This window comes from Mandrillus leucophaeus, unplaced genomic scaffold (assembly GCF_000951045.1).
Source record: "Mandrillus leucophaeus isolate KB7577 unplaced genomic scaffold, Mleu.le_1.0 Scaffold103, whole genome shotgun sequence".
In the NCBI taxonomy this organism is placed as follows: Eukaryota; Metazoa; Chordata; class Mammalia; order Primates; family Cercopithecidae; genus Mandrillus; species Mandrillus leucophaeus.
In genome coordinates this window covers 595,442-618,948 of record NW_012098432.1, presented here as the reverse complement: position 1 = coordinate 618,948, position 23,507 = coordinate 595,442, and the positions used below count along the sequence as shown (strand labels likewise).

Sequence of the window (23,507 nt, the reverse complement as noted above, 5' to 3'; positions counted from 1 at the left end):
ATATGAGGGATATGGAAATGTGGAGATAAATGCTTGTCCATTTTTTAAAGATTATTAGTGACATTTACTGAATATAATACATCGATATCTAGATATGTATTCCTTGCTCTTTTGAGTGACTCAGTGCCCCGCCAAAAGCAAGCTGGTACACTGAGCCTCAAATAATCTTAATGATATTATTTACTCCAAGGCTCATCATTGGTGCCTGTCACAGGGTAGATGTTCAAGATCTGTTTGTTAAATTATTGAATGAATGAAAAAACTGGAATTTATCCAGTTAGTAAGTCAGTCAGGAAGACTTTTTCACTTTCAGAAATGTTCTATTAAAGTACAAATGTACATTGTACAGTGTTCCCAAAAGTTAGCTCATACTCTTGACTGCATCAGTGTTACCCAGAGTGTGTTATAAATTTAACTTCCTGTACCCCACCTCATACTACTACTACTAAATACTTTAAGCAACATGAGGTCTAAGAATCTTCATTTCTAGCAATCTCCCCAGTTAACTGGCATGCACAAAATTGGCAGAAAGCTGGAGAATCAGTTTTGGAAATGAGAAAAACTAGGGCAGATTCATTCAGAGAATGAAAAAACGGGAAAGACAGAGTCTCGGGGGAAAATAGTCTGGTCAGGGCACCACTGCTGTAAATGAAACAACGCTAAACATTTGTTTCACTGTGTTCAAGATTCAAATTTGAGGAAAGGACTCACTGCAGGACTACCTGGGGTCAGGTTGGTATCTTTTGTTTAGGGTGAGGTAAGGGCCATGATTAATAGTTTCACTAGACTGTATCAGATCAAGAAGAGGTTTTTCTATGAACATAAACAAAAATGCTGGTAGAAATTAGGAATGTTTTCTAGGAAGCCAAAAATAAAAATTAGGCTATACACAGTGTATGGACGTAAGGCTATACACAGTGAAACAGAGTGCCTCATAAAGTAGCATGTGTCCTGTCAACACAGAACACCAGACTTTCGCTCAACCTGAACAATATACAAAGAATTCCTGCCTCAAGTGCCATTGGATAAACTTGAAATTTGTCTCCTATTCTGAGAGTCTGTTGCTCTGTGTTACTAATTGAATTACAAAATCATCCAATTCAGTGTTTAAAAATCAATCAAACATTGTTTGAAATCCTTTAGAAAAATGAAAAACAAAATAATTTATTATGATGGTAACTTTTGTGCTTTTACACATTTTAAATGTGTCTAATGATAGAATACTGGGTAATGTTTATTTTTGGAAAGAATAATCAATCATCATCTGCTCAGTTCTTGGCCCTTCTAGCCAACCTCACTCCTTTCACCCATCATATGCCCACTGTTCCATAAAGGAAAACCTCAGTTATCTTATCCTCTACCATTGTCAAATTAGGACATTGTCGAAGAACCACCTGTTCACTCCCAAAAGGCTTTTGCTCTTTTCATATCTTATTTCTTGGCTAAAGTTTTTTGGCCTAGTTTTTGACCCAGAAAATCTAACATTCTTTCTTTCCTCACAGATTTCTTCTTTCTTTCCTCTGACAGATTTGCCAGTCCCTTTGGCTCACTGCATTTGCATGGTCCTGGGTAAGAATTGCATATTCTTCATCATCCTGGAACCTAATTAATAACCCCTTCTCAACTTGGTTCATGTTGGCCAGATCATTCTCCAACTCCCATTTAGGCAGGGAAGTTTAATTAAATATGTGACATATTTAAATAAGTATGTGACATGGTTGAATATGGAGAGGCCCACTATTTAGACAGGAAGTAAACTTTGACAAAACATCCAAGTAATTAAATAATTTCATAGCCACATCATTTTTCAGGAATTTAAATGTATATGTGTTTGACTTTTCTGATTCATGCCATTATTTTTTCAGTGATAGAGTGGACATGGTACATTGCTCTGAGAGGAATACCTCATTACCTTTCACAGTTCTCTGAATTTCATAGTGTTACCTAAAAATACCTTTTCACCAGAAGAGCCTAGAACAGCACTCAAAAGAGAGCCGTGTTTGCCATTACACTGATCTCAGTCAGTAGACGCCAATGGATTATTGAGCTGCATGCTGCTCATAAATCAACACACATTATACTTGTACTCTACTGCATTTTAGTCTTTCATCTACGTACTAAGTGACATTTAATGTTAAACTAATGTAAGAATTGTATCTCTATGGTTTGTTTTGGATTATTTTCTCTAGTATATTTATGAATGACCAACCTCTTCAAAAATTCATACATACTGATGATCTATGTAATGTATCCAGGGAAATAATTTTATTTCTCTCAAGAAAAATGTTACATATTCATTGAATCAACATTCAGACTATGATGAAAACCAATTTTTTGACAACATAGTCATGCTGTAGTTGAAGTTTTTATTGGTGCCACAAAGAAGTCAATTCTGAAATAGATCTGTAATAGAAGCTCACTGGCTATTCACCCGAACTCTGTTCACACAGGAGGTGATATTGGTTCAAGTATTATTAAAGCACATGAAAAGATAAAAAGTAAGCCTTACGCCATGAAATTAACTCCGGAAAATTGACTAGTTCTAGGTGATACATTAAATTGATAGTTTTGAAAATTTAGTTGTTGTCTAATGCTAAGGTATATGAACTCAACAGACAGATAATTCTTACCTGGCAAGAATATGGCTCCTAAGTAACATTTGAGGAATAACAGGAAATTGTACACCAGATACAAAAGGGATAACAGGAAAATCTACACCAGATACAGATATGCAGGATGGAGGCACTGGCTAATAGCACTGAACCTAGGATTAGAAGATCTGATTTGATCTTACACAAACCAGTGACTGTGACGCTACATATGTCTTTGAGCCTGCATTTCTTGATCTTTAAAATGAAAGCAAAAACACCTGTCTTACAGGGTGGTGGAGACAGTAATGGAGATAATAGGTGTAGAAATGCTTTGTAAATTCTAAAGTGGTCTAGAAATATAAGATACTATCTCTTCTGTTTCTTGTTAGTGCCATACCATAAGCTATCAAGGCATAATAATAATCCTGGAAAGCACACATTTAAGGCAAAATATTTGTCAAAGAAACCCGATTGGAAGAAGCAATATAGACAAGTTTAATGAACAGTCTTTCCTATTTTTCTGGATACAATGGTAAGTAAAATATTACCAAAGATATTAAACAAAAGCTTCCATTAAAAAGGCTGCGCTAAAATGTGCAGAGTCCAAGAGATCCATTCCATAGGAATTCACACAGTCAAGCCTAGCAATGTCTGAACTGTTATCCAAGCAAACTGTCTCAAAAATTAATTATTTGGAGTTACTATCGCAACACCAATACAGGTGAATGTAGTGGCATGCTGTTCCTGGGGTACCTACATGTCTGCTAGATGCCTGTTAATATCCAATTAAATAAATAACAGGCTGCAAAAATGGAAAAAAGTCATTGCTTATGTCAGCGATAGAAAAAAAAAATGTCTAGAAATAAGGAAAGAATTAGTGATAGAGTTGAGCACACAGAATAGCTACCACTTTAAAAGCTGTGTGGACTTAGGCTTCCCAGAAGTCCCAGACCTGTCATTCTCCTAGCTACTATCACTCCTTAAACCAAAACTGTCAGGTTTGAATAATAGAAAAGCTTCAGTTACTTTCTCTGGATACTGAGTTCACTGAGAGGGAGGCAATTTAACTATCCCTCCATAGTCCCAGTTATTTCGTCCCTGACAGATGCAACATCTTCCCAGAATGATCTTCCACAGCAATGATGAAAAATGAGAGTTGAAGAAAAAGATTGTCACAAATTCAAACTAAAGAATTGGTAAAATAGTTTAATAAGGTATGCAATATAATTTTAGAGTTAAAAACAATATGCTCCAAACCAGAATTTTCTTCTAAGCTTTCATTAGTTGGTTAAGACTCTACTGTTCTTGGCAGTTGCTTAAGCTCAAGTATATTTGATCACCTTTATTATAATCTTTAAATCCTATAAAATAACAGTCAGTTGGATAGATAAATTGTGGTGTATTTATAGACTAGAATATAATGAAACAATGAAAATAAGTGAACCACAGATACATTCAACAGCATGTATGACTCTTATCAACATTGTTAACTGAAAGCAGTTAGACACAAAATAATGTATTTTATGTAATGACAGGTATATAGAATTAAAAAATAGTCACCCCTGGTCTATGGTGTTAGAGGTCAGTGGAGTTTCCTTGAGAGAGAAAAAAAGGTATATTCTTTGAAAGGGGCTGAATCGACTTTCTGATATGTTGGAAATGTTTTATTTTGTGATCTGGGTAGTGGTCTTGTAGGTGCATTAACTTTGTAATAATCTATTGAAATGGACACTTATGTTTTATGCACTTTTCTGCACATTTAAAAAATATGTAAGTTCTTAGTTTGGCCTTTAAGGTTGACCATGATTATTTCCCCATGTGTTACTCCAACCTCACCCTCAAGTTGCCTCCCTAAATATTTTATTCCAACTATGTTGCTTTATTCACGCGTCTCAAACAAGGTATTATTTTTAACCTGGTTCTTTTGCTTTTGCTGTTTCTCACTAGAAGTCATTTTCTATGTCTCTTCATATCAAAATCCTAATCATTCTTCAGAGTTCAACTATACCTCTTTTATGTAGCCTTCCCTCATTTCAGTAAATGTTCTTTCTCCATCTTCTGAGTTGCAATGATCATTTGAACCTCTCTTATCAATTTGATTTTAATTGCCCCTGAATTAAAAATAAGTTCATTTGTTTTATTATGTAACAGGTATATAAATTATTGGAGAGCCAGGAACTCTATATTACATATCTTGAAATTCTTTTCCTTACTTCACAGATTAGCTGTACATGGTGCTAAGTGGATAATTGAATGAGTCTGTGAATAAATGAACAAGCAAATAAACCATTGAGTCAATTATTTATAAACATGTATAATTATTATATACCTCTGAGGGGCCCTTGGATCAAGTTTCATCCCAGCCCATGAATAAGTGTTGGTAAGTCCTCCAGTTCCCTCTTGGTTCTGGCCAAGAAATCAGTAGATGAGTGGTGGAAAGTTATATAAAATCTTGTATCTTACTACCCCCCAAAAGTGAGAGAGAAACAGACTGAAAGTCTAGAATTAGTAAATATACTACCTGTCCAAGACAAAATTGTGAAATAAGTTGTTCCTTCTCTACCTTTCCTCCAAGGATCATGCCTTTTTCCAACCCCACCTCCATACTGTCTTTCTCCTCTTCCTCCTTTATTTTCAGAGGTCAATAGTGACATCTGTTGATTGCTGTATTAGAGTTCTCTAAAGAAATGGAGCCAATAGGATATGTGTATGCAAATTTCCATGTCAAGGGCAAAGCAAGAAGGTTATTGCAGGATCTACTCTGCAAGATTGCCAAAGGCCTATGTTCTTGGCACATGACTGAGGCAAAGCTTCACCAGATGTCCTTATACCCACACTACTGCCTTAAGGGATGGCAGGCAGCCTGACACCTTTTTCCCGAAATGTCCCTCCAGCATCCTCTGCTGATAAAGGTTAACATAGGTCTCACTTTAAAGGAGAAATACTAAAAGGAATTGTCTATTATCATAGAATATATATTGAAGGGTGAATTTGGAGCCAAGAGGCAATAACTTGATAACTGGCATACAGGCTATGAGTACCAGTTATGAGAGCCAATAAATTCCCTTCTGGTTTTAGATCTTTTCAGCTGGATTTTCTGAATATTGAACTGAAAGACTGTTAACTGACAAAAGGCCCAGTCCTCATACCACCTAGAGCAAAGCAGTTTGTCATTGAATATTGAATGCTTTTCTGAGTCTTTTTGCCACTATTTTCCTTCAAAACCTTTCTGCCTTGGCCCCATTTTTTTTTAGTTAGAATTCTACTTATTGTCCTTGATATATACGTTAAAAGCCTGTCAACATCATATTTTTATTTTAATAATAGAATTCTAGAAAATGAAGGCTTTAAAACAGAAGAATGATAGAGTTAGGTATCTTTAAAAGTTGATAGAATATCTTAGGACAACTGGCACTTTGGTTTCCTTCAAATAATTAAGCTATAATCTATAATAACAAAATACAGTTAGAATTTTTTTTTTTTTTTTTTTTTTTTTGAGACGGAGTCTCGCCCTGTCACCCAGGCTAGAGTGCAGTGGTGCGAATATAGTTAGAATTTTTAATTCAATTAGGATTGCTCTCAAATCCACCTGGTAATTCTAGAATTGCACCTTGACAACAAAGCATAGTCCCAAAAGAAAGCATTTATTTTCAGTAAAACACAAAAATACCTAAGTAAGCAACTTTAATAGGGTTTACATAAGTTTCAGTTAAAAGTAAGATATCTAATGCAAAAGACAATTGCTGTCTGTGTTATTTCTAAAAACAGAAGTGCCAGATAGTAGAGGAATTAAGAAAATAAAAACTTTACACAATGGTAAAAAATGTGTTAGTAGCTAAAATAATTACTTTATGAAGTAGACTCCCAAGGAATGTATAAACATTTCCGATTAGACAATATTGGCTCTTTGAAAAGCTTCATTTTAAGATTTAGACTAACATATATCTTTTTTTATTCGTGGCTTCAGCAATTTCTCCTAAATGCCTCAGTAGTCTTGTTTTCCTCGGGTTTTATAACCACAAAGTTTATTATTAAAAAGTTTTAGTTCACCTCAAATACTTTCTGTGCTATTTGAAAAAAGTATCTAGGGGAAAATTCACGTAAGAAGAGTAAACCCAATTTAACAGAAAACATGAAAAATTGTTGATGAAGGGCTTTCTGTGTGTGTGTGCTCAGCCCAAAGGAAGCATCGGACTGGCTCTGGGAGTGGGAGGCAGCGTGAAAAGATGTAGTATCTCCTCCTCTGCCTGCTTGTGTTGGATAAATGAATCATTTTATTGTCAGGTTGGCTGAGACTGAACGTCAACATTATACAGGAAAGTCCCAAACGTAGGCAGCAGAGGGGATGCTATACCAGTTTCCCTCACTTGATGCTATTAAATGAGCTCACAGTCTGTAAGATAAAAGTTAGATACATTGAAGGACAATAAGTACCTAGTTTTATAGCAGTACTTTATGTTCAAACTCCTCATGAGTTTATACGTGTTTCTATGGAAAGACTGCATCTAAAACAATGCTCTTAACAAATGAAATTTATAAGAGAAAACAAGCCCTGTGAATTGCTATACTAATGAGTGTTTTTTTTTTCAAACACAGTAGTACAGTAGTCACTTACAATGTCTGAACAGTCTAAGGTCTAACAATAGATATTACATTTGATTTATAATTTTCATAAATATGTTCTATGTTCGTTTACAAATTTTTTCCTGTGTTACACATAAAGAACACTCATCCATTCATTCCACAAAAATATATTTGTTACCTTCTATATGCCAGGAAACCATGATTTCTGCCATTGTAAATCTCTCTAGCATATGAGAAAGGTTACTATAAAAATCTGTGATTATCATGTGTTAAATGTGCACCGCACTTCAACCAGGAATAATAATCATTTTTATGTAATGATACAATTTCCGAATGCACACACGCATACATATATGTATAGAAAGAGAGAAAGATAATGGTAATGTTCAATATATTTACCAACTGCTACAGCAGAGATTCCAACAAACCTAAATGCAAATGCAATAAGATTGATTTTGGAAAAATCTATAGAATACAGAATCTTAGCCACTATGTCCACTTGCAAGTATGGTTTAGCAAGCTCCCACTGATCCAAAGACAGGACCTTAAACTGCGATCTTTTCCCCATCTTCTCACTGTAATATGAGAACTTAAAAGAGGTTATAATATTGGAAATTAGAAATTGATCATTAATACATACTTATTACTTTCATACTATGTGTCAAAAACTTTGCCTGCTGTTCAATCAAGGGGAGCCAAGTTTCAGGTTACTAAGGCATAAATACAAAATAAACAATAAGCAGGGGGTGCAATGAGAGAATATTGATTGTGGTAGAAGCATGGCTGAGGAGGAAGTTGTAGAAAGATAATGGAAAAGCAACTAAAAAGGCGATCATTGTTAGAGCAAGAACTTGCAAAAGGGAGAAGGTTTGAGGTCAAAGCCAAGAGGAAAGGGGTAAAAAAGGAAGAATGACTATGTTGAAGGAGGAAAGAAAATAAAGATGGATAAGAATTGCAAATCAATTTAGAGTTGTAGGATAAGTAGAATAAGTCCTAGAATGATAGGAATTTGGAAGGAAAGAAAGAGGATCTTCCAGAATGAGAAGAATAGATGAACTCCAGGAAGAAGTTATAAAGGAAAATTTTTCATGACTGTCACAACTATTTCCTCTGTGAAGTAGGGAAGGTAATCTGCGAAGAATAAAGAGTGCAGCATTAAGTACAAAGTTTAAAAAGCAGTAAAAATTTTAAAAAGAAAGCGTCATAGGAAATAGGTAAGTATCTGTAAAGATTTCCTAGAAAAAGATTGAGAGTTCAACAGAGGACCGAAATCATAAATGTATAAGGCAGACAATCAATATGGTTATGTGATTTGCTCCAGAATTATTCAGTGCCTGGTTTCAGGATCAGAACAAACAGATGGTTGGGTTATTCTAGAATTGAGGATTAGGAATAATGGAATGAGAAGAAGGTCGTGAGAGAGTTGGGAATTAAGAGCGTCAGTGAGAGAGAGGTTTAGCTGAATGACCGTGGATTGTCAGCTGGAGTGAATAAGGAAATGAAGCCAAATAAGGCTTATTGATCAAGAACATATGAAACTGACAAAGTACAGAAGAATCAATGGGAGTGAAGAGCAGTCATTCCCCTGAATAAAACCCCTCCGGGTATTCTGCAGCCTGGATGATAAAGTGTCATTTACTTCTTAAACCATACAAGACTGTTTATAATCTTGCCTGCCTCTCAAGCTCATTGCTAATTCCTTCTCCCAAATGCCTCCAGGCATTCTGTATGTCCTGGCAGGCAGACCAAATATGATGCTTTCTGTCTTCATGTTACTGCTGTTCTTTTAAAGGGCTCCTCTTCTTCTCCTAAACTTCATGTCCTCTATTCACTAATGAACTTCTCAGTTTTCAAGACCCACTTCAAGCATCTCTTTCTTATTAAAGTCATGTGTAGTACTTAGTATGAAAAAAATGACTGCCAAAATTTCCTTCCACCCTTACATACTCATGCCATTACTCCCACCAAAAAAAACCCTTGATTCTGGGCGGACAAACAGAATGCTGTAGAACTGACACTATTCCAGTTCCAACCTAACCCAACTGCCATATTGCGAAGAAGTTCAGGCTATCTTGCCTGGAGTATGAGATACCATGCAGAGAGAAAATCATAGAGAGGAGAGATTACATATGGCAACTATATCTCAGACATATGAGTGAGATCTTCTTGGCCATTCCTATTCATCCCAACCACCAGATGAATGGAGGTGGAGCCCAGTCAACCTACAGAATTATGGGAAATAAGAAATCATTTCTATTTTAAGCCACTATGTTTTGGGGTTGAATTATTCATTTATAGATAAATGACATCTCTCCCATTTTCAACCTAAGTGTAACTGTTCAAACTTTCCACTGTATCACACTACTGCACCTATAATATGCCTGTATTATTTTACTTATCACACTAGGATTGCAAAATTGTTTTTACATATCTGCTCCCTTCCTATTCTGTGAGATGAAACAATGTTTCAGTGCTAGGGTATGTTTACACTATGTGTGTGTATGTATATGTGTCTGTTGTGTGAGTCTGTATTCTAAGTCCTAACACACAACATACGATAAGTATTTAATAATCGACTTGAACTACATTAAATAGGGATTGAGTTAGTGGAAGCTAGAAAGAGATAGCTATGAGGTTCAGTCATTAGAATTTTATGATTAAGTATTTCATAAAAGGAGCAGTTCCCTGATTGACACGGAAACATGATGGAAGTGAAGTTCGCTTAAGGATAGTCTAGGAATTCAGGTGGGGTGGTAGAATCATCAAGGATGTGGACTTGTGGCCTAGTACAGTTACAGAATTTTGTGTGGAATGGAATATGGTGCTATCCAATGGGAAGAGATTGTGAACTTCAGAAAAAGAGAAACTGTGAGTGACAGCTTTCTGAAGAAAAGGCTCTTAAAGTAATAGTAAACCATTAAGAATATGCAGGTTCAACCTTCTGCCCAGTGTATGTTTAAGGGAGAAAAAGTCAGTCTCATTTCACAGACTTATGTGGAAATTGTACTTTAACTAAAAGAAGTTTCCCTTTAAGTCATCTGAGTGCACCTTTTTAGTCTCCTCCAACGACCCCTTTTTTCCACTGCCACTGAAAGCTTTCTACACAGTCCTCTGCCATTCTCACTCTACATCTCTTCTCTGGACGATGTGAGCCACTCCCACAGCTTCCATGATTACTGGTATCTCCTACAGCTGAACTTTCTGACTCCATTTCTTTTATGAGTGTCAGAACTATTATTTACAATTCTCTTCTGAATATCTCCAGTGTTTTGCCTACCACTTATGTCAAACTCAAGACATTAAGGGACGAACTGATTATCTGCTATTCAAAACATGTTTTTTTTTTTCCTTCCGTATTTCCTAGTTCAGTAAATGGCATACTGGCCACTCCAAGAGTATAGAAAGAAACAGCCAGCTCAGTGGTTAAGAGCTTGGATTCTGGAATTAATCAAACAGAATGTGCTCAAATTTGGCCTTCATAAATTACTAACTGTATGGTAATTCTAGTCTGCTCAGGCTGCTGTAACAAAATACCAGAAGTTGGGTCACTTAAACAACAGACGTTGATTTCTCTCAGTTCTAGAGGCTAAGAAATCCAAGATCAGAGTTCCAGCATGCTCAGTTTCTGGTGAGGGCCTTCTTTGTGGCTTGCAGACAGTTGCCTTCTCGCTGTGTTCTCACACAGAGCTACTTCTCTGGTCTCTTCTTATAAAGGATACTAGTGCCATCATGAGTACCTTTATGACCTTATCTAAACCTCTCAAAGGCCCCATCTCCAAAGGTCATTACATTGGGAGTTAGAGTTTCAACATATGAATTTTGGGGGCACACAATTCAGTCCAAAGCAGTAACCTTGGCAAACTACTTAACTTTTAAGAGATTCATTTTTCTCACCTGTTAGAATCTCCAAAACCTTCTGAAGAGGATTAAATAAATGCTTATCCAAACCCTCAAAACTAATCATACCAACTAGATCTCTTGAAGCCATTCTTACCTTCTCCCTTTCCCTTAGTACCCACCTCTTCCAAGCAACTGACTGCCAAATTCTGTTACTTCCATTTCTAAAGTGTATCTTAATATATGCGTTTGTCCATTGTCACTTCCACTGTGCTAGTTTAGACCTGAACATATTTCAACCAGACTATTCTTGACCTCATCTAACCCATCTTTCACACCATTGCCGGAGATAATGTTTTAAAAAATATAATTCTGATCATATCCCTTTTCTTCATTTTCAATTTTTTTTCAGTAGCTCCCTGTTTGCTACAAAAATCATGCCAAACTCTTTAGCATCTGACTTTTGCAGTCTTTTTCTGAACTACCTTTCCAGGGCCACTCTACATTATTTCCCACCATCCCCTGTATCTAAAACTGTCATTCTTTGAACATATTCTTCTGCCTTCATGTCTGGTTCCTTTCCTAAATCCTTACCCCCTACTTTTCCCCCTGAGAATTCCTGCTCAAACTCCAAGACCCAGCTCGAATGTGATTTCCTTTCTGTTGTCTTCCCAAAACCCCCAAGTGACATAGAATGCCCCCTCATCTGTTTTCCCACAGGGCTGTATACAAACCTGTCTAGCCTTTATTACACTACAGTATAGTTATTAATTTACTTGTCTATCTTCCCAGCTAGACTCTGAGCACTTCCTCAGAGGCAAGGATAGTGAAATATTTATTCTTGCATTAAAAGTCCATCCTGGAAAATACTAGTCAGTATATGTAAGATGCTTGATAAATGTCGGTTGAAAGAATGAATAAATAAACTATGTAACTTTAATGGTGCCTGCTATATATTAATTCAGTTCAAATTTTTCAGGTATATATAAAAAGTAAATCATTAAAACTGGGCATTGAAAGAAGTAGATTATCTATACGTATTTTTCCCAACTTTAAAATTCTATAATCTTATTGTGAGCTGGGCTAAAGATCTTCTCCAGGCATATAGGATTAAAGTCTTGTCTGAGATAGACTTAAAGTTGTAGATAGGATCTAATGGGTTGTTTAAGGTATATTTCCAATTTATTCTGTTACATTAACTTTTATAAACTGATATTTTGTGAATTTTATACCTTTCAATTAAATAAAATTGAATTATATGCAATAACTGATCTTGCAAGATGGTAACATGGTGAAGAAAGTGGTTTTTTTTCCTGAAACCTTGTCAGCTTGAGTGACATGTGAGTACCCAGCACTAAGCATCTGTTAGGGAAATCTTATTACTCTGTGTCTGTCACTAGAAAATTGGAACAAACGTTGCAAGACCTACATACTTAAAATGTTATGATGTGTTTTTTAAAATTGCTTTCCACAGAAGGTCTTTTATTTTATTAGAAAATTATAAGCAAACAAGGCTTGTTTAATGGCTTTCAGAGTATAAGCACATTTCATGTCAAAATTGTATCACTTTCAACTGCTGAGTTGTGTGAGAAAGCTGTCAGGCCCTGGTGCCCAAGAAAATAGGGCACCATGGCAGAAATTTCTTACTGAAGGACATAATGTATGCTCAATTAAACCGATACAATGTGTGTAATGGTCTACTTCTATCTTAGAACGTACTGCTAGCTTTCTGTTCTGGAATCAGAATTTTCCTAATGCCTGGACTTTTTGTTGAATCCCATGTAAGAAGTAATGCAATCTTTGAGTTTATATCTCAGGGAAGGTTGGGATCTTTTTTTTCTCCTTTTAACATTCAAAAATTCTCAGATATATTACCTTCTCATTCTGATAATCTATATATACTCTACACCCTTTCCATACTTCTCTTAGCTTATTAAATATCTTAGCTGACAATTAAAGAAAATATGCATGAAATGCTAAAATTATAGCCAGTTTTTCAGAGGAATCAATTGTTGGTTACAGCATTATTTTTCTTAAGAAACATTCCCAAGTCCTTTATTTCTTCAAATACCATGGATATCTATATGTGCTTCAAATGAATGGGAGGTAATAAAATATGATGGAAAAATCCTGGAAAATTCCAACACTCCTTATATTGTTCGTTATTTGATGAGTTTATAACAATTTTGCTTCTTTAAGCCAGCAGAGAGCACCCACAGAGGTGGTAGATGATAACTTTTCCACAAAAGATGGCAATAAATAGATAACATTTAAGATATATATTTTTCTATATATTCTAAGAAAAGATGACCGCTAAACATGAATTCCCCCATGATAGAAGGATATTGTATGTTACTAAACTGCCATCTACTGGATTTGTTCACCCAGTACACAATATCATCTATAAATTTTTATTTTTCAAGGAATACATGACTTTTTTTCCCAGCCATTTTCTGACTTTCTTTCTTTCCCTGGTTCTAGAAATGTGTGCTTCTAATGACCAGGAAAAAAAAAAAAATTGTTTCAACTAATTATAGTCCAACCAAAGTCATTCACATCATTTAAGAATTAGATTGATTATTCATAGTGTCATGAAAACATGTCAATTTGAGACAAGAAGAGGTTTAGAGAGGCTTACACTTTTCAGAGTGCCACCTATCTCCAAAGGGCACATTCATTAAGAAGCTCCAGGTGCAAGTTGTGGAAGCAAAACAGCATAATGAAGTCCTTTGCCTCCTCGTGCACCTTTTGATTAATAACATTCTCCTTCAATTCTAGCAGATTGTACACCAGTGTATGCCACAAGAAACCTAAAATACAAGCCTACTTTTCTATCCTTCTCTGAATAGAGTAAATCACCATTTGTCTATGGCCAGAATCAAAAGAATTAACAAAATAAGGTATTTGTGGCACAACCTACTTTTATAAGAAAAGAACAGCTAATAAGCCGACTGATGATATTTACTTGATAACAATGTATAATATGTGTCACTGATCAAATTCCACCTAATCTGTCTTCTCTGTCCTGTAGTCAGACATGGAAATGCAATTGATATTTGGCCTGGCGCGGTGGCTCACACCTGTAATCCCAGCACTTTGGGAGCCCAAGGCAGGCAGATCACCTGAGGTCAGGAGTTCGAGACCAGCCTGGCTAACATGGTGAAATCCCATTTCTACTAAAAATACAAAAAATTAGATGGGCATGGTGGTGCATGCCTGTAATCCCATCTACTCAGAAGGCTGAGGCAGGAGAATCACTTTAACCTGGGAGGCAGAGATTGTAGTCAGCTGAGACAGCACCATCACACTCCAGCTTGGTCAACAAGAGTGAAACTCTGTCTCAAAAAAAAAAAAAAAGCGGAGGAGTAGTGGAATGGGCATTTATTGAATACTATTTACTAGACATTTTTTTTTTTTTGAGACAGAGTCTTACTCTGTTGCCCAGGTTGGAGGGCAGTGATGAGCTCTCGACTCACTGCAACCTCTGTCTCCCAGGTTCAAGCGAGTCTCCTGCCTCAGTCGCCCATATTTACTAGACATTTTCATGGGCACTATCACACTTTATCTACATAGTAGCTTGGTTAGGTAAATATCGTTATCCTCATTGTCATGGCCTCATGTGATTGAAGGCCAGAGTGATAATAAGAGCAACACTTGTTGACTACTTAATATTTTCCTGTCATTGCCTTTATTACTTTAGAAAAATTGACACAATTAATTCTCAAGACCACATTATGGAAAACACGTTATCACTATCCTCATTTTATTAGAGGTGACTCCAAGAAGCTAAGTAACTTGCCCAACATTACAAATATGCAATAGAGTTTGGATTTGACCCCAGCAAACCGGTTCCAATATCTGTCCTGTCAACTTCAACATTATGCTGTTTATGAATGTGTGTGTGTGTGTGTGTGTGTTTATACTTCAGTATTAAATGGGCTATATTATTGTTTGTTTCTAAAAATTGGTAATTGTGTATTTATTGTCAGGCATTTCATATGCATTATCCATTAGAAATACCACATATATGTATCCCCATTTTACTTTGATAAAACTGAGGTTTGGAGAATAACAAGAATAAGAATAATCACAGTAAACACATTACACATATCATGTGCTAGATACTCTTCATGTGAAAAGTTTTAAACATAGTACATATTTAATACTGACAACAACAATATGTTGCATTGTTACTACTACTATACAGGTGAGGAAAAAGAAAGGTACCACCTTGACCAAAGTCGCAAGGCTATCAGCAAGCAATGCAAGAAATCTAGTTCCAAAGACCCATGATTTTATCCACTACTGTAGACTTTGAAACAATTTAGAATAGTCATTCCTTGTTTATTGCAGCAAATGTTTGCAATACGCCTTAACTATAGTAGCATTCATCACAATCAAACATTTTGTTGCATACCAAGTAAAATAATTATGTACATTTGGTAAAGAGTGAGAAAGAATCAAGCCTGTACAGTTTCACATTGGTCAGGCTTATGCATAGTTTCAATAATGGTAAAAATAAAATTTTTCTCTTCATTTATCCTACAAACATTGAGCACTAACCTTGTTCGAGGTGCCTGGGTAGTGAAAATAAGGTTTGTTTTATTCTGTAAAGAATTGGAGATACATAAAAACAAATAGGAAATTGCAACATAAAGGGATAATTGCTAAAAAGAAGTTTTGCTTCCTAAATCACAGCCACAGCTACAAAACACTTTATGTTACCTGCTTTCATGACTCCAAAAGAGGTCATACACAGGGTAAAACTAGCAAAAGAATAAAAAGGCAGAAGAACATTCTTTCATAAATATATAAAATAAGGTGCTTAAAGTTGTTATAATAGTTGCAATTTTATTTAAAATTCTGTTAACATTTATGTCTGAATCACAGGTAGAAGTTCAAAATAGCTTCATGATATATGTTTTCCTTGTTTCACATCTGATATTTTTCTTTCAGTACTACTCCTTCCTAGTGGGTTTGCCTGGTCCTGAGTTCCCAGGTCCTCCCAGTCTGGCTCATGCCAAATTCAAACTATCATGTTAATCAGAATTTTTAGTTGCAGGTGACAGAAACCCAGTGCAATGTAGCTTAAGCCAAAAGAAAGTGTGCTGACATGACTTAGGTGACTGGGAAGTCCAAGAGATAGACATGCCTTGACAGAGCTATATTCAGGGATCCAAATGCTATACTCAGAGTTCACTTTTGTCCCTTGCCACACATCCCTCTCCTTAATTCTCTCCATCTGTCAGCTCTTATTGTGTCTACTTGACTTCCTTTTGTGGGCAAACTCTCTCTAAACAGTGGGTCTCACATTCACATATACTGGGTTAGCAACCCTAATGAAGAAAAAAACTTCTCTTTCCCAATAATCCTAAAGGAATCCTCAAGAATATTCTGATTGGCCTTGCCTGGTTCATATATTCATTTTTCAGCCAATCACATGATTAGGTGAGCTAATACACAGAATTTGATGATCAAAAAGGACTCACAAAAATTAGAAATAGCATCAAGTTTTCCTAATAATTTCAGAGTACAGGCAATCAAGAGACAAAGACAGAGCAGAGAAAGTCTGGGACATTCTGTGTGACTTTGCCAGATGCTTCCTATCCACTGACCCAGAGTGATTGACTAGGTCTCTGTACATAGTTTTGCTGATTATTACCTCACAGAGCAGAAGCATGTAATTTATAATACATCTGCATTTTATACCTCAGATGTTATAAAATGGCATTCCATTACATTACATTCTCCAGAGAAGCCATTCATGTCCCCATAAATCAATAGATTCCAGGTTTATTTTCTAGAAGTAATCCTTATCCAGGGAGATCCTGCTAAGGGCTTTCTGTAGAAAGATCCCCTTCTGTCTAAAATCATTATTCTATTTATTAGAGTGTTTAGTTAGAAAGGAGATTAGAACAGATTACCTGACTTCCTTTCTTTTCCCTAGTGGTACCCCTATAGGAAAAGAAGTGAATGGTCCACAGGGCTAGCTGCTTTATTCCTTCCCCTGCACCAGGTGATTGGACATTCTGACTGAACATCTAGAGACAAGAATCTCAAACTGTGCTCAGGGGTAAAGGAAGAACCATGATTGACAGACCCCCAGAAGCACCTGGACTGTGAGATGGTGATAGAAAAGCACGTTGGGTAGTGCTTTTATAAACTGCGAGTGCTCTTGTTTATTATACTGCTTCTGTCCAGACAAGAGACTTTTAAGAGTTCTAATGATGCTATAACTTTCCTGTTCCTAAACTTTGTCTATTTCTCTCTAGTTTCTAACTGTGAAAAACTCTTCAGCTATGTTCTGTGACTCATAGATTACAGCAAAAGAACAAATAGTGACAGCAAACAATGGAAACAACTATGCCAAATCTTGGAGTCTGTAGGAAAGCAATCCAAAAGAATGCTGAATAGGACCTGACAATGAACCCTTAAGAGGAGAAAGAATATCCCAAGGGTTTTCCATCTAGGCTTATGTCCTCATATTCATTTTCTTACAGAAATCTAAAGTTCTAACATAGCAAATGAATTTCTTTAACAGTCAGGGTACACAAAAAAACTATCCTACTGACCTGAGAATCCAGAAGAACCTTTTTTTTTGGCCCAGACAGCGTTTATGTTTAGGTTGAATTTGAAAGGCTTTGAACAACTCGTCACATTCTCTCTCATTCCCTAGTATTTTACACAGGCCTGTTTCATTCATTTATGCTACTGCCTGAACCTTATAAACATTTGAGATTTTCATTTAAGGTTTAAGACCTGATTTAACTGAAAATCCCTTTATAAGAATGTAAACTTTAGGCCAGGTGCAGTGGCTCACGCCTGTAATCCAGCACTTTGGGAGGCCAAGATGGGTGCATCGCTTGAGATCAGGAGTTCAAGACAAGCTTGGCCAACATGGTGAAACCCCGTCTCTACTAAAAATACAAAAATTAGCCAGGTGTAGTGGTGCATGCCTATAACCACATCTACTCTGGAGGCTGAGGCAGGAGAATCACTTGAACCCAGGAGGTGGAGGTTGCAGTGACCCGAGATCGTGCCATTGCACTCCAGCGTAGGTGACAAAGCCAGACTCCATCTCAAAAACAAACAAACAAAAAGAACGTACACTTTAAACTGTTTTTAGTTATTTACACTAGGATGTAAACAGTTTTTCAACTGTTTTTCACCGTGGGAGATGAGAAGCTTTAGAAGAAGTTAAGACTGAAGGAATAACAGGGTGGGGACTAGGGTGAGCCAGATGCCTACGGTTCAACATTTAAGGAGGCATTCATTCTCAAGTGATACCTCCAGGCTCAGCACCTGAGACTGCCTCCTTAAATTTCATGCCCTATGCGTATTGTTTGCCTCACTCTTGTCCCAGTCCTTTAAGGATAAACTTTAACCAGCTTTGGTTTCTGTTACTTGTGATGAAGTACCCTAATTGCATTTCCCTTCCCCACCCATGAAATGAGGGAGTCAGTCTTCCTGGGAACACCCATAATATCCTCTGATTATACCTATACTATACTTACAACACAGTTTTCTCACTATTTACACATCCATATGCACCAACACTCTGTGTGCTGCTTAAAGAAAGAGACTGTGACATAATCTTCTTTATAGCTGCAATATCTAGTCCTGTACCTGTTGAGTGGGTAAGTGAATGAATGAATGGACAAATAAATAAATGAGTGTGTTGTCAGCATTGAACATGTCATACCCGCTGTGGCATGGAACACCTGTGAAATCCTTTTGTCAGTAAAAACATTTTACTTTTGCTATAGATAGATGGCAAACTGCTTTTATTCTAATTGTGATATGATTTTTCTCATAACTTTGTAGGTAGTCTTTGTATTGTTCCAGTTTTTTATTTAAACATATGTGCTCAAGAAAGAACTGCAGTAGATTTGTGACTGACACCGTATATATGCTTTTGCCCTCAGTCTCCAGCAGGGCCAGCCTCCTTGACCTAATTAGACTTCTCCACTCCCACATGGCTGGTAAATACTATAATTAATTTATAAAGGACTCTGAAACACCAGCTGGCAAAAGTTTCCTATTAATGACTTCTACGGAATGAAAAGAGCATTTAAGTTGTAGGAGAGTTGTAGTGTGTGTGTGCGTGTGTGTGTGCGCATGTATTCACATTTTTTAATGTAGTGAATTTCTAAGAATGTCAAATCATAACATGTACTAAGTAAACAAGGTTTAATAATTTCTTGTCATTTCTTTCAGCACATTATTTTAAATTTTTGAAAGAAATCTGTGTGACAAAATATTCTTAGAGATGTATATTTGGGGTATGTGAGACTTGAATGTTCATGAATATTCACACACATCCCATAAACTATGTCATTCTTAAAAGAAAGTTAAAGAGAAAAAGGTGGACCATCGGTTTAAGAAGGATGTCTCAATGCTTTGAGAAAGCAACTACTGTAGTGGCCTTTTGGAGTATTTGCCTATTCAGAAGCCATGGTTGGCAGAATTTCAAGATGGCTTCCAAGATTTCTGTGTCTTGGTGTACATGCCCTGTATTATACCCTCTCTGTGAGTGTGGGCAGGACCTGTGAATACAATGAGATGGTACTCCTATGATTAGTTTATGTTAGATGGCAAAGGGGATGGAACCATCTCTCCTCTGATTACATTATATTATATAAGACTCTATAGTAGTATTAGTTATAGTAGTAGTTTATAGAGTAATGGTAGTGGCAGTAGCAGCAGTCGACTGGAGAGAAATTCTCCTGCTGGCTTTGGAGAAGTAAACTCCGTTGTGAGATGCCATGTAATTAGGACCTGAGGGCAGTCTCTTGAAGCTGAGAGAAACCCCTGGCCAACATCTCCCAAGAAAATAGGGACCTCAGACATAAAGTTGCAGGGAAGTAAATTCCACTGACAACTGAATATGCCTAAAAGAGAACCCCGAGCTTCAGATGAAATTGCAGCTCCACTTGGCACCTTGATTTCTGCCTAGTGAGACCCTAAGGAGAGAATCCAATTAAGCTATGCCCAGACTTCTCATCCACAGAAACAGAGATAACAAATACATGTTACTTTAAGCTTCTAAGGTTGTGGTAACTTGTTACGTGGCACTAGAAAACCAATACAAGAACCAACTGCTTTTTCTTTTCTCTGCGCACTACCCTTTACTCTCCTTTTCCCACAGGAGTGCCTCCTAGTAGTCAGGCCTATACATTACACCATGCTCCTGAAAAACTGGCATAGCTGATTGGACAGAGATGCACACCTGACTCAAGCCAGAGCAACTAGAGTCTGTCTGGAAATTTGAAGATGGGGCTAAGAGGCTCCAGGTGGGAATTTCTTGAATGGAAGAAACAGAAACTTGAACACTTTAGCAACACTATCTTCTGTCCAGGGTTGCCTATAGATATTAAAAGCCCTGAGGAAATATTCAAGGAGAGAGAGAATTTATCTATAGCAATCATCTAATTACAAAAATAATTATAAAAGTCATGGACCCATGTGAGATGGAGTGATTTGCTGTTAAAGAGTCAAGGCAAGGAAAAGCTACTAACATAGCTGCTTATTGTCTAATCAGTGAACATAAAATTTCACCTGTTTGTATTAATTATTACTGAAGAAACCATTCCTGTTTAATTTCATATCTACCACTGCAAGGAAAAGGTAGTAACACTATTATCATTCACAATGCCATGGCTCCTTGGGTCCTATTATAATTGGAACTGTATAGATCTTCTTGCCTCTGCAGTTCCATAATGCCATTTATTTAATGCTGATTACAGCATTTCTCATATTGTTTCAACATCCATTGTACTGCCTGTGAACACTAGATTCTAATTATTCAAATGTTGTTAGTGTACTTTGTTGATGATGACCACAAATACAGATCTTACACAGAGAATGCAGGAAAATGCAAACAATTATTCATATTGTGGTTGTTAATTTATTGTTTGGAATTTATTAATAGCATTTATTTATGGAACTTATTGCAGTAACATAGAATAGCACATCTCTCAACCATGTCTTCTCTTGAATTGTCTAGACCGTAATCACTACATCCCTAGAGTGTGATCCTTTTAAGGTTGGCTGCAGCCCTGCCTTCCATGTATAGTTATCAGTGGTGAAGATAGATGAGGGGCCCTGGATAGATGAAAAGAGTCATCCCATTTGAGCAACCAATGTCCATCACTTGTTCAACAAGGCTTACGACCAACTCAAAACAGGAGGTTACCATGTTGATTAGAGGTAAGAAAGGACATTGATTGAAATGGTCCATTGGCTTTGTGTTGCTACAGTCTCAAAAGCCCTCAAAGGAGGCAAGCATTGCCATGATAAGTCATGTCTGATATGTGACATGGAGCTTGCAGAGGGGTGATGTGACTGCCCTAATGTCAGCAGCAGGGTGAGGACTGGAGACCCCAGGATAAAGGATGTCTGCAGACACACATATGATTTTCAAGTGCTCTCCACTAGAGGTGACTCCTTGGTCTGAGCAGTCAGGGAAGAGCCCACATACTGGCTCACACAGTCAGCTCCAGACCAAGGATGCATGGGGGACAGTGGTGGCCCAGAGCACTGAAGTCATCCTGTGTCTAATATTACTGAAAATCACTCTCGAACCACTGCAAAAGCATCATTCTGGTGGCCCAAACTTGTGCGATGAAAGAAATAATGCCATGAAAAAAATAATGCCCCAGTGAGTGAGAGCTTTGGCTCTCCAAGTTGCTCTCCAGGAACTGGCAGGGCCGTCCAGCCCTAAGCCACCCTACAGGTGCTAGTCCCAGAAATCCTGGAGCACTGGTGGGACCCTGAGTATCGTAAGAGGGTCGTATGGTCAGGAGGGCCTGAAGGGAAGAAACAAAGAAGCCAATAACATTTTATCTAGGCTTAGGGTGTCCCACTCAACAGGTCCTGCTGACTTGGCTGGTCCCCACCACCAAAAGCAATAGAACATCTCAGGACTTCCATTGTCCAGGACCCACATAGTACTACATTTTGGCTCCATCCTGCTGAATGGTCCAAGGCACCCCAGGGGAATTTTAGGGTATCTCAAGGAAGGCCAGGTGCAGGACCAGGTTAGGAGCCCTGGTTGCCCAGGTCTAAGAGCAGTACTGCTTTTTTTTTTTTTTTTTTTTTTTTCAGTCTTCTGAACTAAGTAACAGAAAAGCTAGTCTGAGAAAAGAATACTGTGTATGCAGAACGAATTCAGCAAAGAGACAGAGAAAGGGTGCTGCTTGAATAGAGGATAGCTTCTTTTAGGATCTTTCTGAAACTGCACTCCTGCTCTAGCATTCCATCCATTAAACACCACCTTCTCTTCATAATATGCTCCCCCTTTTTGTAGTTTAAGTCATTTTATTTTTATTTTTGTTCCTTGCAAGCAGAGTGAGCCCTAATGCAATATTTAGAGCCAGATTCTTAGGTTTGTAGATTCAGAAACTCAACTTTACCATTTCCACCAGAGCTAATCTCCTGGGGACCAACATATTAAGAGGACCCATAAACAACTGATATGCATTTCAGAATGCCAATTTCTTAATCTATAAAGAGAGCTTAATCCAGATGAACAAATTGTGTGGATAAATTCACTTTGGGAATTTCACCATAGTAGGTTAAGTGTGCTCAGGAGAGAAGAAAAATTATCAGAGGACCATTTGGTGAGCATATAGTAAGAATAAAGAAAATGGGTAGAATTTTTCTTTCAAATTAGGATAGCTGAAATAAATTTCTTTTGTAGAAATATTTATCTTTGAAAAATCAGCTATAGTCCTTGAACTCAAATAACCTCTTCTGGTCATTATCAGATGTATTCACAAATTTTGTTCATTGTTAACCTAGATTTACTATAAAGGATTTTTCTCTTGACAAATAATTCTCCCAGAAAAATTTTGCTAATTACGGTTAGTATAGTTGATTAACTGTTGTTGCATTAACTGCATATCATCTACCAGCTCTGGCATCTATTATTCCTATTGACTCCATCAAGTCACTATCTCCTCTCTACTCTCAAGGGTGATCACTATCCAAGATTAGTTTTGCTGCTTTTGAACTTCATGTAAATGGAGTAATATAGGATATGCCATTTTGTGTCTGGCTTTTTTCAATTCAAGACTGTGTTTGTGAGTCAAATAAATACTGGTCAATAATAGGATTGTAATTTGTTATTCTTGTTACTGTATAGAGCATTCCAACTGTGTAAATATATGACAATTTATTTATCCAGGCTACCATTGATAAGCACTTGGGAAGGATGACTGTATATGCTGTATTCTAAAAAAATTTATTGCATTTGTATACCAGAATCTATGCATAAGAATGCTCATACTGGTGTTTGTAACACCAAGCCTGAGAAACAGAAGGAATAAACTGTCACAAAATGGAATAGTATCAGTATACATCAGTGAAAATCAAAGAACTACACCTATATGCTTCTACATGCAACTACCTAGGATTAATTTAGAGGCATAATGTTGCATGAACAAAAAAAGAGTACATAATCAACTATCCTTATATAGCTCATCAAATTAAACA

General features: G+C 36.9%; 1 long non-coding RNA gene across 1 annotated transcript in view; it reads right to left on the bottom strand.

The window, feature by feature from the left end:
* The window catches only part of LOC105537955, a 158,571-nt gene that overhangs the window by 132,460 nt on the left and 2,604 nt on the right, over positions 1-23,507 (bottom strand). The window contains exon 2 of the long non-coding RNA XR_001005805.1: positions 15,738-15,778. This is a non-coding gene — a long non-coding RNA (uncharacterized LOC105537955). The remainder of the gene's footprint in view (positions 1-15,737; positions 15,779-23,507) is intronic.